The sequence below is a fragment of the Zootoca vivipara genome, chromosome 5, assembly GCF_963506605.1.
Source record: "Zootoca vivipara chromosome 5, rZooViv1.1, whole genome shotgun sequence".
Lineage (NCBI taxonomy): Eukaryota > Metazoa > Chordata > Lepidosauria > Squamata > Lacertidae > Zootoca > Zootoca vivipara.
In genome coordinates this window covers 20,591,244-20,607,833 of record NC_083280.1, presented here as the reverse complement: position 1 = coordinate 20,607,833, position 16,590 = coordinate 20,591,244, and positions in this window count along the sequence as shown.

Below are 16,590 nucleotides of genomic sequence, written 5' to 3'. Positions count from 1 at the left end.
TCCCTGGCATTTCGCAACTAGATTTTACGAAACAAGTTGTTTTTAAAGCATCCTCTTAACTGTGCACACAATTTTCTTTTTTAAAGAATCATTCAGAATTCCACCCTTTCCCCAATCTCAGGATAATTGTTTTTCTTTCCATTTATTACACACCAAGCTTGTCCCCACGCCTGGTAAACGAGGAAGGGCCAAAGCTTTGTGGTAGGAGGGGATCTGCTTGGCATGCAGAAGGTCTCAGGTTCAATCCCTGGTGCCTCCAGGTAGTTAAAATGGAAAATCTATATTCAGAGGCAGTTATACCTGTGGATACTGAATGCTAGGAATAAATAACAGAGTTTGTTTGTTACTTTTATGCTCTGTTTGTCAGCTTCTTGGAGAGCGTATGGAAGGCACTTTTGAAAAGAGAGTGTTTAATCCAAAGAGTCATGACTGGAAGGAAAATAGCCACTTGCCCTGTTGCTTAAATGCTTGAACAAACAATGATATATTAAGACTTAGTTTCACTTTTCTTGTGCAACACTTGGGTGCGTGTTGCAAAACAGCCCTTCCCTAAGTGGAAGTTTTTACGCAAGCACAAGAACGTGCCTTTGATTGATAAAGCTGGATGTTGATAGAGCTGAACCTATTGTCTAATTCATCAGAGTTTTTCTCATTGATTTACCATACATCTTGATGGCTGCCAACTAGGCACCACTCTGACACAAGGAATGAGGGGCAAACAACCTTTTTCCTTTCTTTTTTTAAGTGGGCACATTGCTATATAACTGGGCTTGTGTGTTTGAGAATTTTGGATTTTCCAGGATAGCAAGTTTTACTGTCAACTGTAATAGGGAAATATTTATGGATGGACAACCGACCACATTTTCAATTTTCCACAACTTTTTACAGCAAAATAAATGTGAATAGCATGCAGTTGAGGGAACATGAAGAAATACATCATTTGCCTCATAATATGGTTGCAGAAGAAGTTTGAAACAAAATAAACTACAGGTCATGAGAAAATAAATTGTATCTCTCTGCTTTAAAGCTCAAGCAGAAACCTAGCATAGGAATATCATTATCCTCATCTTCAATCTGCACTTTCCTACAATGTCCGTTTAAGAGATGCTTTGCACAGATACCGTAGACACACTTAATAAATCAGTTCTGAATGACACATGAATTTATAAATGCTGGGGTGCCTTTCGAAATATGTGTGGGAAGAATCTAGGAAAGGGTTCCTTGTATGGATTCAATGGAAATAAATTTCGAATGGAAAAACTGGGATTTATCCCATGCATCTGCTTTGCATGCAGCAGGGACCAGGGCCAATCCCTGGGATCTCCAAATTGTACTGGGAATGGCCTGTTTGAAATCCTGGAGAAACACTGGTCAGAACAGGCAATGCTAACCTAGATAGTCCAACGATCTGACTCAGTATAAGGCAGCTTCCTAACTGCCTATCCTTTCTAATTGACTCTGTACAAATGACTTTAGTATTTTGGATCCCCAGTGTGCATTGTAGCAAAGGCTATGGCATTAAATTGAGAGGCAGGAAATCCAAGCTCACTTGGGTAGACTGTGTCTCTTGGGCTATTTTGCAGTGAGGCTAGAACATCACTCCAAGTCCTTGAACGGAATAGAGGTGTAAAGATTTTCGTACATTAGAGTTCATTACTTTATCTTCGTTTCTTCTTCTTCTTCTTCTTCTTCTTCTTCTTCTTCTTCTTCTTCTTCTTCTTCTTCTTCTTCTTCTTCTTCTTCATTCTTCGTTCTTCTCTTTGCACTTTCAGAGGAAGTGTGTAGATTGCATCTCATCTGAATGAACCACCACGATGACTTTCCCAGAATGCGGTTTTTACGCATTTGCAAAATCATACATTGGTTAGCTGTGCGCTTCCTTCTCTCCAGGCTAGCCCTGTTCCTCAGCCTCACTGCTGCTTCCATACCCAGCTCAGTTTCTGTGTTAATAAACCAAAGTTTCTGTTCTTTCTTAAAGCCCTGGCAGGGTGGGGCTCAGTTTTATAGCAGTGCTGGAGGAGCTGATTAACCCTTCCCCTCCATTTTCTAGGTCTAAATTGCCCTCCTGAAAAACTGCTAACAGTTTTTAAAATAAGTTGGTTTTGTAAAAAGAAGCAGAAGCAGCATATTTTTATTAAGCATTTTCAATATATGGAAATAAACAAGTATAAAGAACAGCATGATGTTTAAAAAAGAATACACAAACAACCCCCCACCCCATCCTTAGGCAGCAGACAGCCTTGAAACAATTAAACCCAAAGAACAGAGGACATACAGTACAGTACATGCGAAAAAGTTGGCGAGAATGATTGAATTACATTATCAGATTATACCATGCCTTGTTTCCTGGCAAGAATGACTGCAGAAACATTTCCATGGAAGCAAGAAATCACAACCATTGATCCTTTGACCTTAGGACAGTAGACTAAGTTCTACAAACTCCTCCTCTCTATCCTTCATGCAGACAAGCAAGGTAAAGGTAAAGGTAAAGGTACCTCTGACTGTTAGGTCCAGTCGCAGACGACTCTGGGGTTGTGGTGCTCACCTCGCTCTATAGGCTGAGGGAACTGGCGTTCGTCTGCAGACAGCTTCTGGGTCATGGGGCCAGCATGACTAAACCACTTCTAGTGAACAAGAGCAGTGCATGGAAACGCCGTTTACCTTCCTGCCGGAGCGGTACCTATTTATCTACTTGCACATTGATGTGGTTTCAAACTGCTAGGTGGGCAGGAGCTGGGACAGAGCAACAGGAGCTCACCACGCCACGGGGATTCAAACTGCCGATCTTTTGATCAGACACTTCAGCTAGACAAAAACACTCATGGGATGAAGCGTAGCCAGGGAAGGATGTGGTCCGAGGACAGTTATGATACTTCCCCATCCTTGAATCAAAGAATTGTAGAGTTGGAAGGGACCGCGAGGCTCATCTAGTCCAATTCCCAGCAATGCAGGAATCTCTTGCCCATGTCCTTGAGATTAAGAGTCTCGTGCTCTACCAACTGAGCTACATCCATGTCGGTCAAAGGGGATTTGTGGAAGGACAGACAAAGCTTGAGCAGAACTCAGCGGACATACCAGGTCTCCATTTGTGCACAAGATATAGATCAGGAAAAGACATAGCCTGGCAGAGCTACAGACGTTTTCATTCAGGTATTTTAAAAACTTTTTTTTAAAAAAAAACACACGCCAGGCATATGTACCACGGAAGCATATTCCCACGGAAGCACTTTGTAAGCACAAATACTATGAAAGGGAAATGGGAAGGTAGCCATTATGAAACTCTGTACATCTTCAGACTGGTCTTAAATGCCTTGCACTGATGATAAAGATGGGTTGGCAAAGCCCCCGATCAAAATCTTCATGCCCACATTGAGGTACAGACATTCATTGTCTGCGCAGTCACATTGGCATGGGAAACAAGGATCTGGCAGCTCTCGGCATCACATTTGCATCTCTCCACTCTGAAATATTAATTTGGTCCCTGCTGGTGTTCCTTTTTTTCCTTTTAAAGATGTCTGGACAGCAGCAAACCCCAAGCCCTTGATACTTTCGATTTTGTTTACAGACATGGCAGCAACAATTTGTCAGGAGCCATTGTAGTCTGCTCTGAAAGGAATTTCGCTAATGAATGGGCTGTGTTGTGCTGGTGATAAGACAAACCAATGTTTGGAAGGGCCGACTGCCAGGTAGCAGAGAAAGGCTTTTTAAAGGCTGAAAGAAGAACCTGGTGACAACTCGTTCGCACTGGCTGCGGCACACAATGTTGTCCTGGCCAGGGCTGATGCTTGCAAAGAGAAATGGGGAAGCAACTGTCAGCAGGCTTTGCGGCGATGCCTCCATTGATGCTGCAATAGAGAGAAGGATGCAAACGCTGTGATTCTTCTTGAAGTTTGGCAAAAGGAAATCCTGGGCCTTAGCAACAAGTGGGCGATTGCCAGAGAAGCCATTTCACTTTGGTTTGCTCTGTGTCTGAACAACACTCATCTTATGAGTTAAATGCCTAAAACTAGCACCAAAATTTTGGCATGAAGGATTCAGATATATGTCTTCTTGCTCGTCCCTCAGATTGTTTGAACCAACTAGGATGTGCTCTTAGATCTCAGGTTTGGAAACACATGCACTGTGCACTCTAAACCAGGGCACCCTAAAGATGATGCAGATGGCAACTCCCATCATCCCTAGGCATGCTGGCTGGAGTCCAAAACACCTGGAGGGCACCATGTTGACTACTGCTGCTCTAATCAATCCTTGTAGCATTAGGGTAAAAAGAGAGAGGAAAGATCCCCCTCTAATATATTATTTTATGCACCCCTCCGACATTTCTCTGATTAAAATAGGGATGTCCCATTCCAGAATGATAACTTTTCTATTTATACTCCACACATCTTACTGGGTTGCCCCAGCCACTCTGGGCAGCTTCCAACATATATAAAAACATAATAAAAGATTAAAAAACCCTTCCCTATACAGGATTGCCTTCAGACAGTTCAGGGGCTGGATAACTCCATACCCTCCAACGTTTCTCCAGTAAAAATAGAGACATCCTAAGGAAAAGTGGGACACTGGGATGGCTTCTCTAAATCAGGGACATCCCTGGAAAATAGGGCACTTTGAGGGTATGCCACTTTTCTGGACTAGGTTGCTTGTTTAATGAAAATGTATTTTGTTCCTGAAATGGGGCACCCCACCCTCCACCATGATGGCTGACAATCGGATAATAAAACAAACATTAAAATAATAAAATTCAATGAAACAAACAATAGAATATAGCAGCAGCAGAAAACAAAGAACCTTGAGGAGATAAAATCAAACAATGCACTAAACAAACCGTGGAAGTAACTAGGTGGAGGATGACCATGGAAGGAAAGGAGGCAGGGAGTTTCAGAGAGCCCTGTTGCCACAATGAAGGAGGCAACCGTCCAAGGCCCCCATGCCAGAGGCAGGTGGAGCCAGACGCGAAGGGGGTGGAGACACAAATGACATAGGTGCCAAGTTCCGGATTGAAAAATCTGGGATCAGCAGTGCCGTGGCACCGGAAGTCGCTTCTACGCACTTCCGGACATGCGTAAAAGTGACTTCTGGCGCTGCAGACATTTTGGAAATGGGCACAGCGGCATCGGAAGTCGCTTCTACGCATGTCCGGAAGTGCGTAGAAGCGACTTCCGGTGCCGGCGTGGCACCAGAAGAACATGGCCGCCGGCAGGAGCTCCGTAATCCGGGGGAATACGGGGTATTTTGCCATTCGGGACACCTGCGGAAACGGTAAGAAAATACGGGGGTTTCCCGGGGAAAACGGGTACCTGGCAGCTATGACAAATGAAAATGTCACCATTGTGCGGTAGGCTAGCCTGGCTAGCTTCTACCACACTTGCACACTTCTCTATCCAAGTAAGCAAGAGGCACTGCCAGAGTTCAAGGAAATTTCCATCTGGGCACAAAAATCAAGGGGTGTGTGTGCAAAGCAGGGCCAGTTAGGGGTGGGGCCAGGGGGGAATTCCACAGGCCAGGCCAGAGTTTCCCAAACTTGGGTCTCCAGCTGTTTTCGGACTACAATCCCCATCATCCCTGACCGCTGGTACTGCTAGCTAGGGATGATGGGAATTGTAGTCCAAAAACAGCTGAAAGAAAATAAAAAAATTCCTTCCAGTAGCACGTTAGAGACCAACTAAGTTTGTCATTGGTATGAGCTTTCGTGTGCATGCACACTTCTTCAGATACACTGAAACAGACGTCACCAGACCCTTATATATAGTGAAAGGGTGGGGAGGGGTATTACTCAGAAGGGTGGTGGGAATGGGGGATTGGCTGATAGGTGTGGTAAACCTGTTGACGACTGTTAATGACTGCAATTGGTCTTACGGGGGGGGGGGGGAAGCAAGGGGTGAGATGGCTAAAAATAGCTTTATCATGTATAATGAGATAATAATCCAATGTCTCTATTCAGACCAGCCTCTATTCAAAACAGCTGGAGACCCAAGTTTACGAAACCCTGGGCCAGACGGACAGGCCATGTTTTGGCCCTTTAAGCCTGAATTTTCCCATCCCTGCTTGAAAATACAGTGGGATGACACAGCTGTCTTTTTACTGCAAGAAACTTACTTCATTTCTAAAGAATTATAGAATTGCCAGTCATGTAGAAGCTAGACTCCATCCCAGAACCTCTTTGAACCACAGTTCAAGAAGGATACTGACAAGCTGGAACGTGTCCAGAAGAGGGCAACCAAAATGGTCAAAGGCCTGGAAACGATGCATTATGAGGAATGGCTTAGGGAGCTGGGTATGTTTAGCCTGGAGAAGAGAAGGTTCAGGGGTGATATGATAGCCATGTTCAAATATATAAAAGGATGTCATATAGAGGAGGGAGAACGGTTGTTTTCTGCTGCTCCAGAGAAGCGGACACGGAGCAATGGATTCAAACTACAAGAAAGAAGATTCCACCTAAACATTAGGAAGAACTTCCTGACAGTAAGAGCTGTTCGGCAGTGGAATTTGCTACCAAGGAGTGTGGTGGAGTCTCCTTCTTTGGAGGTCTTTAAGCAGAGGCTTGACAGGCATATGTCAAGAATGCTTTGATGGTGTTTCCTGCTCGGCAGGGGGTTGGACTGGATGGCCCTTGTGGTCTCTTCCAACTCTACGATTCTATGAATTTTGGAACACTGATTTTTATCTATTTGCTCTTTTTACTTTGCTTTCCTGAACGATTTTTCCGAAAAGCAACAACTAGTCATGGTCAAAGAACTTGTGCAATAATTCTACTCATTGCAGTTTTGTTCTGGGAAGAACTTGGCTTCTGTATCTGGCCACACTTATTGGGAAATCCAGAAGACTTATTGGGTAATAGAGAGGATGTTTCGCTAAAGACCAACTCGAAGATGGCTACTGGTTTTTCAAACTTTTATATCCAGGCGGTGCTGCTTTTGAATGTGCAGTGCAGTTCGGCCCTTTAATTTTCCTGTGCATTGGTGAATGCGGACCACAGTCTTAAAACATTTTCATTCTGAACCAAGGACGCTTCAGACAAGATGATCACCCTATATGGATTACATTGTGTTAGTGCAAGTGAGAAGTCCTGTGATGTATGGCAGATGTGCATACTAGACATGAGGCGCATAACCATTGCCAGGATTCATTGCCATTTCTGCTGCTGTGCTTCATATGACGCAAACTCTTTTTATTTTCTTCTGAGGCACAGCTCATATTCAGTGCTTAAATTCCCCAAATGACAGGCACCACCTGGAAGCCCTCTGCTCCTAATCTCAGGGATTTGGAAGGGGGTTTGTTGCAGTTCTTTAGAAGTAATGAATGTATTAATGAATGGAACCACTTCACAGTAATGAATGGAACCACTTCACAGACTGTATGCCTCAGACCCTCCAAGTGGCCCTCTTTTTCAGGGACGGTCCTGGATTTACAGATCCTGGAATTTCCCACTTTTCTTTTTAAAAAAGGTAAAGGACCCCTGACAGTTAAGTCCAGAGCTGCCGTTTGTCCGCAGGCAGTTTTTCTGGATTATGTGGTCAGCATGACTAAGCTGCTTCTGGCAAAACCAGAGCAGTGCATGGAAACACCGTTTACCTTCCCGCCGGAGTGGTATCTATTTATCTACTTGCACTTGACGTGCTTTCGAACTGCTAGTGGGCAGGAGCTGGGACAAAGCAATGGGAGCTCACCCCGTCATAGGGATTCGAACCACCAACCTTCCGATTGACAAGCCCAAGAGGCTCAGTGGTTTACACCACAGCGCCACCCCTATTTTCATTGGCGAAATGTCAGAGGGTATGGTAGGACGTACCTATTTTCAACAGAGAAATGTTGGAGGGTGTGGTTCTCACAGGTATCCAGTTGGTCACCATGAGAACAGGACGCTAGATGAGTTGGGCCATTGGCCTGATCCTGCAGAGCTCTTCTGGTGTTATTAAATAAAGCCAGGATATTTGGGGTGGAGGACTGGTTTTGTCCTCACTGCAACAAGTCTTTTTCAGCAGGTGAGTTTCCAGCTATTCCTTTCCATGGCAGGAACACAATTATACTGCACTGCACTGTAATGCGCTGAACTGCAGCAGCTCCTAGCCCTGAGATACTATGGGTGGAATTGGTGGTCATTTTCAGACAAAGGAAGTGCTCCACTACCAATAAAACAAAGGGCTGCAGCCAAGGCAGGACGGGCTACTGACTTAGCTTAATATCCTCTGATGGGCCACCTCTTATGACATTTGGCTACCCTGATTGGCTTACCCAGTGGCAGCAGTGGTCCACAACACATTCACAATTTTAATTTCCTACATTGTCCCCAATGTAGCACGAGGAAACAAAAAGTTTCCAAGGAGTCCAGATCAGATAGCAGTGGTGGACCATTCTGCAGCAGTGCCCCCCCCCCCCCGGCCAGCTGCTACCAGGTCTGTTTCAGGAACAGCCTGTGGGTGAGAGATAAAGCAGCTTACCTACCCCTGTGTTCTTGACAAAAGTCTGCAGGGAGGACCAGGAAGGTGAAGGAAGAGTTCAGGTAAAGGAAGTCAGACCATGGACAGCTCTGAGTAGACAGGCAAGCAGAATGCAGAGCAGGAGGTTCGTATGTTGCCCCAGCAAAAATGCCACCACTGAAAAGGCCCTGTCTTCAACCATCACTCACTGCACCTCTGAAGACAGTGGTATCCAGGAAGGACCTCTGGTTTCATATGCATATAGTCAAAATGTCACAGAGCTGTATTCTTACTATGAAGCAAAAGCTCCAACTCCCCACTCTTCCTGGCCCTGGTACTCAGAAGATCATTCCCTCCAATGACCAAACTCTTGAGTCCTTCCTTCCTTTCTTGTAGCTCCTTTTGACCTTGGATTACCCAATTAAATGTGTAAATTTAATGGCTAAAGCAAGTGGAACAGCTGTTGCTCTATAGACACCTCCGTAGCTCAGTTCTGTAAAACTCTTTTAGCAAACTGTCCTTGCTTCTGCTGCCACAGCTGAAGCAACATTCCCAACTGGCAAGAGAGCAGAATTGTCTAGCTTTGCCCCTTGCCAGGGAAACTCCCACGATTCAGACAAAGGCATGTGCAGCCGAGGTTTCGTCTGGTTTCCTAAGTTCCTTAGCAGCCTTTTGGCAACAGCAAAACCATCCATCGCATCACTCTCTTCCTAGCCCTGCCAGTAAACTTAGTGAGCATGACAAAGGGAGGCTAAAATATTTGCTTACAAAAAGAGATGGTTAGGAAGGATCACACCCCCATTTTGTTAAAAGAAGAAGAAAAAACACCAACACCCACCCACCTGCATTATTAAACCTTTAATGAATTTGGCTGATTTGAGATAAGCAGGAAAAGCAGAATCAAAAGGGGGAGATGTTTGTTAACCCCCTAGTGAAATCTATGCTTGGTATTTCTCAGGTGCCAGGAGGTTTGGAATGTCAATGCATTAGAGATGGGGCCCAGTTAGGGTGAGAGGGGCCCAGCGCATGCTTTGCATTCAGAAGGGGGCCCACAAAGCGTATCCATAGATCTTAAAGCTAGGAAAGTGTGCAGAAAAAGCTCTTGAGATGTGGCCATTCAGACAACAGGGGTAGCCGTACCATTAGGCAGAGCGGAGTGAAGACTCCTCAAACCATATGGCTCACCAGTCCTCCACTGAGCCCTCCTTGAGTGACTCTTGGAGAATGGCTCTTGGAGAATGGAGAGAGCAGTTTTCCCCTCGCAGAGCTGCACTTTCCAGCACCCTTAACACACTGCAGCTCCCAGGATTCTTAGGGGCAAATCATGCGCTTTAAGTGTGTGTTGAACACACTTTAAATGTCTGGTGTGAATCTGCCCACACAATAGCCAAAGATGACTGGCTACATGGGTGCCATGTTCATTACCTGACCCACTAAGTTTGCTGGGATTGTGGACTGTATAAACCTTTCTCGAGTGAAAAATAAATGGCGGTGAAGCAGCAGCTGGTGAAAGGGGAAGGAATGGCTGAGAATAGGCCCCTCCTTCCCGCCCCAAAGCAAAAGGGCTACTTTACCACATTTTGCAGCAAGTGAGTCTAAAATGACCTATCTGGACTGCTCCCCTCCCCAAATCTCAACCTCCGTATCAAAAATAGAACCTTGTAAAAAGTTCTGTTATAAAACTTCAACACAGCATGAATCCTGACCTCGTTGTGGGCAGAACAATAAAAACCATATGTTCCTTTCAGGAAATGATGCGTTCCCCCCCCCACCCCCGCCACTTTTGAGAAAGCAGAAATGAGAGTTCAGCTCATTTATTTAAATTCCTTCTAGCATAAGACTTGGTGCTTTCTATAGGTTACGCCTGGATCGGGGGACGGGACGAGGGACCACAGAACCAGATATGGATGCACATTCTTTACCTGCATTATTGCCCAAACCAAACAAAGCAGAAGCCCTCAGGAAGGTATTTTTGCCCACAAATGGAAATGGGAATGGTAATTTGCCAGCATAGGACAAGGGGCTTTCCTGCACCATTGGGCTGTGATCACCACAATTCTGAATTCCTAATGACATCAGCTGCTGATTTCGGTTAATGTCAGCACTTGTGTCTTGCATGCAGGCTTCCCACAGGCATCTGCTTTGCCACTGGGAGAAGCAGGTGCTGATCTACATGGGCTATTGGCCTGATCCAGCAGGCTCTTCCTACAATCTTTGTTCTCTGCCGTGGCCAGTGGAAATGGTCAACTCTATAGAGTGCTTCCAATTTTCTGACCTCCTAGACTTGCTTCTGTTATTCTGACTTTTAAAACCAGCCCAAATGAACCCAATGAGTCTTGGTTTGTTTTGCCAGGACGGACTCCTCCACACATGAAAACCTGCATGCTATGAAGTCTGAAGACTTCACACAGACTCCTAATTCCAGCATCTCGGCACAAGTGGTGCCAGAGGTCCTAGACTCAGAGGGATTCCTGATTCACCTCCACAGCTGCCTCACCTACATTATCAGGGGGTCAAAGTACCTTCCAGCCTCAGGAAACGCTGGTGTCAGAATATTCAAGTAGCTTCCCCATTGATGGAGTGTGTGCAGTCCTGGGAAGCAGAGAACCTTGAATTCTGGACAAAGTGGTTGCAACTGTCCTGTGGCTGGGTGACCAGCATACATAAGCTCCCAGTTGAAGACTGTTCACTGCTGGACCAGCCCAGATTATTGACTGGCTGACCCCTGGATTCAAACTAAGACTTCACGTTGGGGATATTGCCTGCCCTCTGCTGTGCTTGGTTTTACTTCACAACCATGCTATCGGGCCCTGATGTCTTGCTACCCTATGCCTCTGTAGTTTAGCCAGCCCCCCTCTCCTAGCATCCCCCTTGCCTCTGGGACCAAGCCAGGAGGAGGACATGACACTTGGGAGGCCTGAAAATGACTCAGGTCCAAGAGTCACAATTTCTTTGGAAATTGCTAAATTGTTGCCCCAGCGATTTCCTTGTGGGAGGGTATTCCTCACCCCGAGCTCAGATGTTGCCTGTGGCAGTATAATGATTCATCCTCCCTCTAGAATTTGCTACTCTAGAGGCTCTAAGTGGCAGAGGTTTTCTATTTTCTTCACACACCCCACATTCCTATCTTGTTTTTTGTAAACTCTTCTCCTGTCATCTTCTTCTTCCTTTTTTCTTTTCACTTAATTTGCACCTTTCCCCTCTTCCGCCAAACTACCAGTTTCTTTCAACTCTCCTCCCTGTTCCTTTTATATCCACGTCGTCCCTGAGGTTCCCTCTGTTGTCTCCTTCCTCTTTATTCCCAGTTGTATTATTATTATTATTGTTATTAAAATTGTTAGCCTTATCTCTCTCTCTTCCTTATTTCCTTTGATACCTGCTCTGACCCTTTCTTCTCGGAGGCTGGAGGAGAGGCTTCTTGGCTTGGCAAGAGCAGGCCTGGCCCTACTGTTAGACAGAGTGCAGTGGGCAATGGGCGGCAATGGTGAGGAGGAGGAGAAGAAGAAGAAGAAGAAGAAGAGGAGGAGGAGGAGGAGGGGGAGAAGAGGAGGAGTAGTAGTTTGGATTTGATATCCTGCTTTATCACTACTCCCAAGAGGGGAGAAAGGTATGCTAAATGGCTCTGCTCTCAGAGTCCTGTCTTGTTGAGTGTGGAAGGGAAGGAAGCCACTGTGGGTTTCTTTCAGTGTGGTGTAGTGGTTAAGAGCGGTAGGCTTGTAATCTGGTGAACCAGGTTCACGTCTCTGCTCCATGCAGCTGCTGGGTGACCTTGGGCTACTCACACTTCTTTGAAGTCTCTTTGACTCACTCACCTCACAGAGAGTTTGTTGTGGGGGAGGAAGGGAAAGGAGATTGTTAGCCGCTTTGAGACTCTTTTGGATATCAAATCCAAACTCTTCTCTTTCTTTCTTTCTTTCTTTCTTTCTTTCTTTCTTTCTTTCTTTCTTTCTTTCTTTTTTATCCCTCCTTTTTCTCCAAGGAGCTCAAGGTATCATACATGGTTCTCCCCCTACTCAGTTAATCACCACAAAAACTCCATGAGGTAGGTTAATCTGAGAGAGGCAGTGACTGGCTCAAGGTGAGCTTCATGGCCAAGTGGAAATTTGAACCCTGGACTCGCAGGTCCTAGTCCAACACCCTAACCGCTGCACCACACTGGCTCTCAAACAAGTTTTCATGTCCTTTAGAATTTTCATTCTGCCCTTGCAAATGCTCTGAGGACGATACTAAGCTCAAATGTTGTCAAGCCCAGCAACCAAAAACACTTAAGCTGCCAAGTGGTGGAAGAAACAGATACCCGGTATGCTTTGCACTGTTTCCAAAAGGCTAATAAAGATGAGCCTTTGCAAACTTCCCCAGGCTAGACATTCCAAAGTCTTGAGGCAGTCATAGAAAAGGCCAAAGCTTGCCCTGCTTATAAGCTTACTTCTCATAGTGATGGGATTTTCAACAGAGCCTTTCCTTTGGGTGGGGAGGAGTTCATCTGGGAAAGATTTCCCAGAGGCAGAAGAGGGCTATTGGAGATCTGCTCACCCTTCCCACCCAATCTTCCGTGAGCTCTGGACAGCATGGGCAATGGTGAGCGATGATGGGAGTTGTATTCTATGGAGGTTCCCCATGCCTTATTTAGCCTATCTACAGGATGCATAATTCTGGCTGCCTTTTTGGTTCTGCTGGAGTATAACCAAGGTAACATATGAAATCCATGTTGAACGCTTCAGATGCTACAGAGGCACAGAAGTTATACAGGCAGGCACTGCTATTCAGAATGTGATCAGTGTGGTGCTTTGTAGTAAGTGATGCCAGATGTGCTAAGATCCCACGAAGATCAAAAAACGAGAGGCAGAAAAGTAGCTCATATATACTATCCCAGACTCCTGAATTCCCTGCAAAACAAAACAAATGGCATTGCCCTCCAAAATCCAGATCCTTCAAGTGTTCCTATTTTCTAGGGACAGCCCCGAATTTACAGAAGCTGTATTGGTTTCTGCTTTGATCTTGGAATGTCCCGCTTTCCCTTAGGATGCCCCTATTTTCATTGGTGAGATCTTGGAGTCATGAGACCTCTGAGCCAAGGAGATAAGTAACTCCACAACCTTTAGAAGACATCTGAAAGCAGTCCTGTATAGCAATTTTTAAAAAAGTTTTATTATGGTTTTATATATGTTGTAAGCTGGCCAGAGTGGCTGGGGCAACCCAGTCAGATGGGTGGGGTATTATTATTATTATTATTATTATTATTATTATTATTATTATTATTAAGGACACCCCTATTTTCATCAGAGAAAAATGGGGTATGAAAACCCCAGGTGAATGTATCAACATGATACATAAAGTCTGAACTCTCTTAAAGCTGATTAGCACAGGAAGAAAACTAGAAACTCCCGCCCCAATAAAAATGGATTATACTGGATTCATACTGGCCCAGGCAAATCCAGGTTCTGCCCCCTTGATGGCAGGTAGAACCCCAACACGTGCATAAAATGGGTTTATTTATTTTGCTGCAATCAGTTTCCCATTGGTATCCTTTTTCTCTCATCAATGAGCAGGCCAGGCAGAATTTGTTTGCCCCCACTGATGAGTGGGCTGGACCAAAGCCTAATGAGAGCCACACTGCATAACAGGACAACACAGTGCATCATAGCAAAGAGCTGAAGTAACTACCTACTGCTGCTTCCGTGCCCTGTGCTTGAAACCTGAAACTGGCTGGAGAATTTGGTACAGAGCTTGTGCACAACGAACCAAGGTGTCAATTTGCACCTGCCTGACTCCCCATCAAATGTAGGGCTTTACATGGTTCAGGACATGTCCACTGGGATGTCAACAAATACTGAGATTGGGGTGACATTGTGTGGAGGATGCCCCCTACATTAATGGTGAGACAGGCCTTTGCAAATCCACATTTTGCTCCAGTCTGAACAAGTCCACAATTGGGTCCCTGCCTTGACCTGCTCTCTCACATACTTCCATTGGCTCTGCACACCTTGCTAAGGTATAATCAGGTGCTCCTTAATGCAATGTCCATCAGGAAAAAGTATTCATTTCCAAACACTGTGATGGTCCAAGATGGTGGTGAGTTTGAGAAATGTGGGAGACCTTCATCGTCCTTGTAGCTGTGCAACACCCCCCCCTTTTTTTAGGATCAGGCTATGATTCAGTTTGAATTTTCGAGAAAAAGAAGCAAAACCTATTGCCACTTTTGTAATAATGGTCTATATGGAGATACAATGAGAAATATTTTTCTAGCAACATGACCTTCCAGTTTCATGTAACTTGCCTTCCATGAGTTAATATAACTCCATGCTTATTTATTTATTTATTTTTAAAAAGAGCAGTTTGCTTATTAATTTGTTTGGCCTGCTTTAATTCACTTTATTCATTGTCCCTTACTATAAAAAGCTGGGCATATATACACATTCCTCCTAATGTAATGACTCATATTTATGAAGTTATTTGGAGCTTCTAAACCGTGGGTGATGAACTCGGAGATATAAAAATTGCAAAGCAATGCAATCTCTACGGAATGAAAATTTTAAATCAGCTGCCGAGCTAGATGCCCTTAAGGGAAATAAAATATTCTGTGATTTTTTGTTGCTGTGTTAGCATATTTTTCATTTTCGGCCTCTGCAGGAAATAAATATGCTACTCTATAACGCAGGCAAAGGAAGCACTTGGTTTGTGGATTGGTTGAGAATTATATGCCACGAGTCCCTGCTGCTTTTTATGATTGCTCAATCAAAGCATCGTAGCTTGCTTAACTTTATTAAGTAATTTGTTCTGCTAGCTTTTTTTTTTATCCCTCCTTTGTAACAACTGCTGGTTTTCATTGCATTGGGTAGCTACTTGCAAGATCACCTCATGCCATATCAAATGCCACTCAAATACTTTGATCTCAGGAACATAGCTGCCAAGTTTTCCCTTTTCTCGCGAGGAAGCCTATTCAGCATAATGGAAAATCCCTTTAAAAAAGGGATAACTTGGCAGCTATGCTCAGGAACTGGTGCTGTTACGGCTGCCACATAATGCTCGTTCTGCACTTGTAAGAAATTGATATTTTAGTGTGGCAGCAATTACATTTCAAAACTCTTACTGACAACAGGCAAGTACCTTCACTGTACTCTTTTTGCCACCTGCTAAATACATTTCTGTTTAGGCAAGCCTGTCCCGACTTGTGGAATATTGACATGTGTTTTAATCTGGTCTTTTCTTCTTGTTGATTTTAATTTTAATTTTTTTAAAAAAATGTTTTAAGACTTGTTTTTAACATTTTACTGAAAATTGTTTTTATTCTTTTCGTACACCACCTTGAAGCTTTCATAGAAATAAATGTTGTGAAATGAAAATAAATATGTAAGTAAAATACTTGTCTCTTCTTTCCCAAATGTGTAGCAATTTTAAGCATTTAACTTCCCTGAGATGTAGATTAACAAAATTCATGTTACTGATTGATTGATTGATTGATTGACCAACTGACTGACTGACTGAATGATGGGTCAATCTTGGGGCTTATAAACATCCTATGCCCTTTTAAAATGTGGGTTTTTTTGGTGTGTGTGTGTGTGTTATTTGTTTGAACATCTGGCTTCCCACCCAAAGCCTAAAATTGATATTGCACAAGGGGGGCACCTGCCTATCAAACATAGCTCATGCACAAGGACTCTATGTCATGGACTGGTTGGACACAGAGGACTGGGGGGAGGAACCAGCTGGGGAATCACCAAGTGAAGAAGGCTCAGAGCCCAGGGAGTGGCGATGGAACAATGATGAGTGGTTAGAGGAAGAAGACTGAGAAGAGGCCTTTTGGAAGCTGAAGAGGTAACAGGGCTTAGTGAGCTCCAGACCCTTCAAGTGTCCCTATTTTCCAAGGACATCCCTGCTTTAGAGAAGCTGTCCTGATTTCTTATTTGATCCAGAATGTCCCACTTTTCCTTAGGATGTCCCTATTTTCATCGGAGAAATGTTGCAGGCTATGGAGTTATCCAATCCCTGAGCAGTCTGAAGGCAATCCTGTATAGTGGAGGTTTTATAAATTTTTTAAAAAATGTTTTATTATGTTTGTCTTTGTCCATGGAGTTTTCTTGGCAGGGATACTGGAGTGGCTTGCCAGTTCCTTCGCCAGGTGGATCACGTTTAGTAAAAACTCTCCACTATGACCTGTTCATCTTGGGTG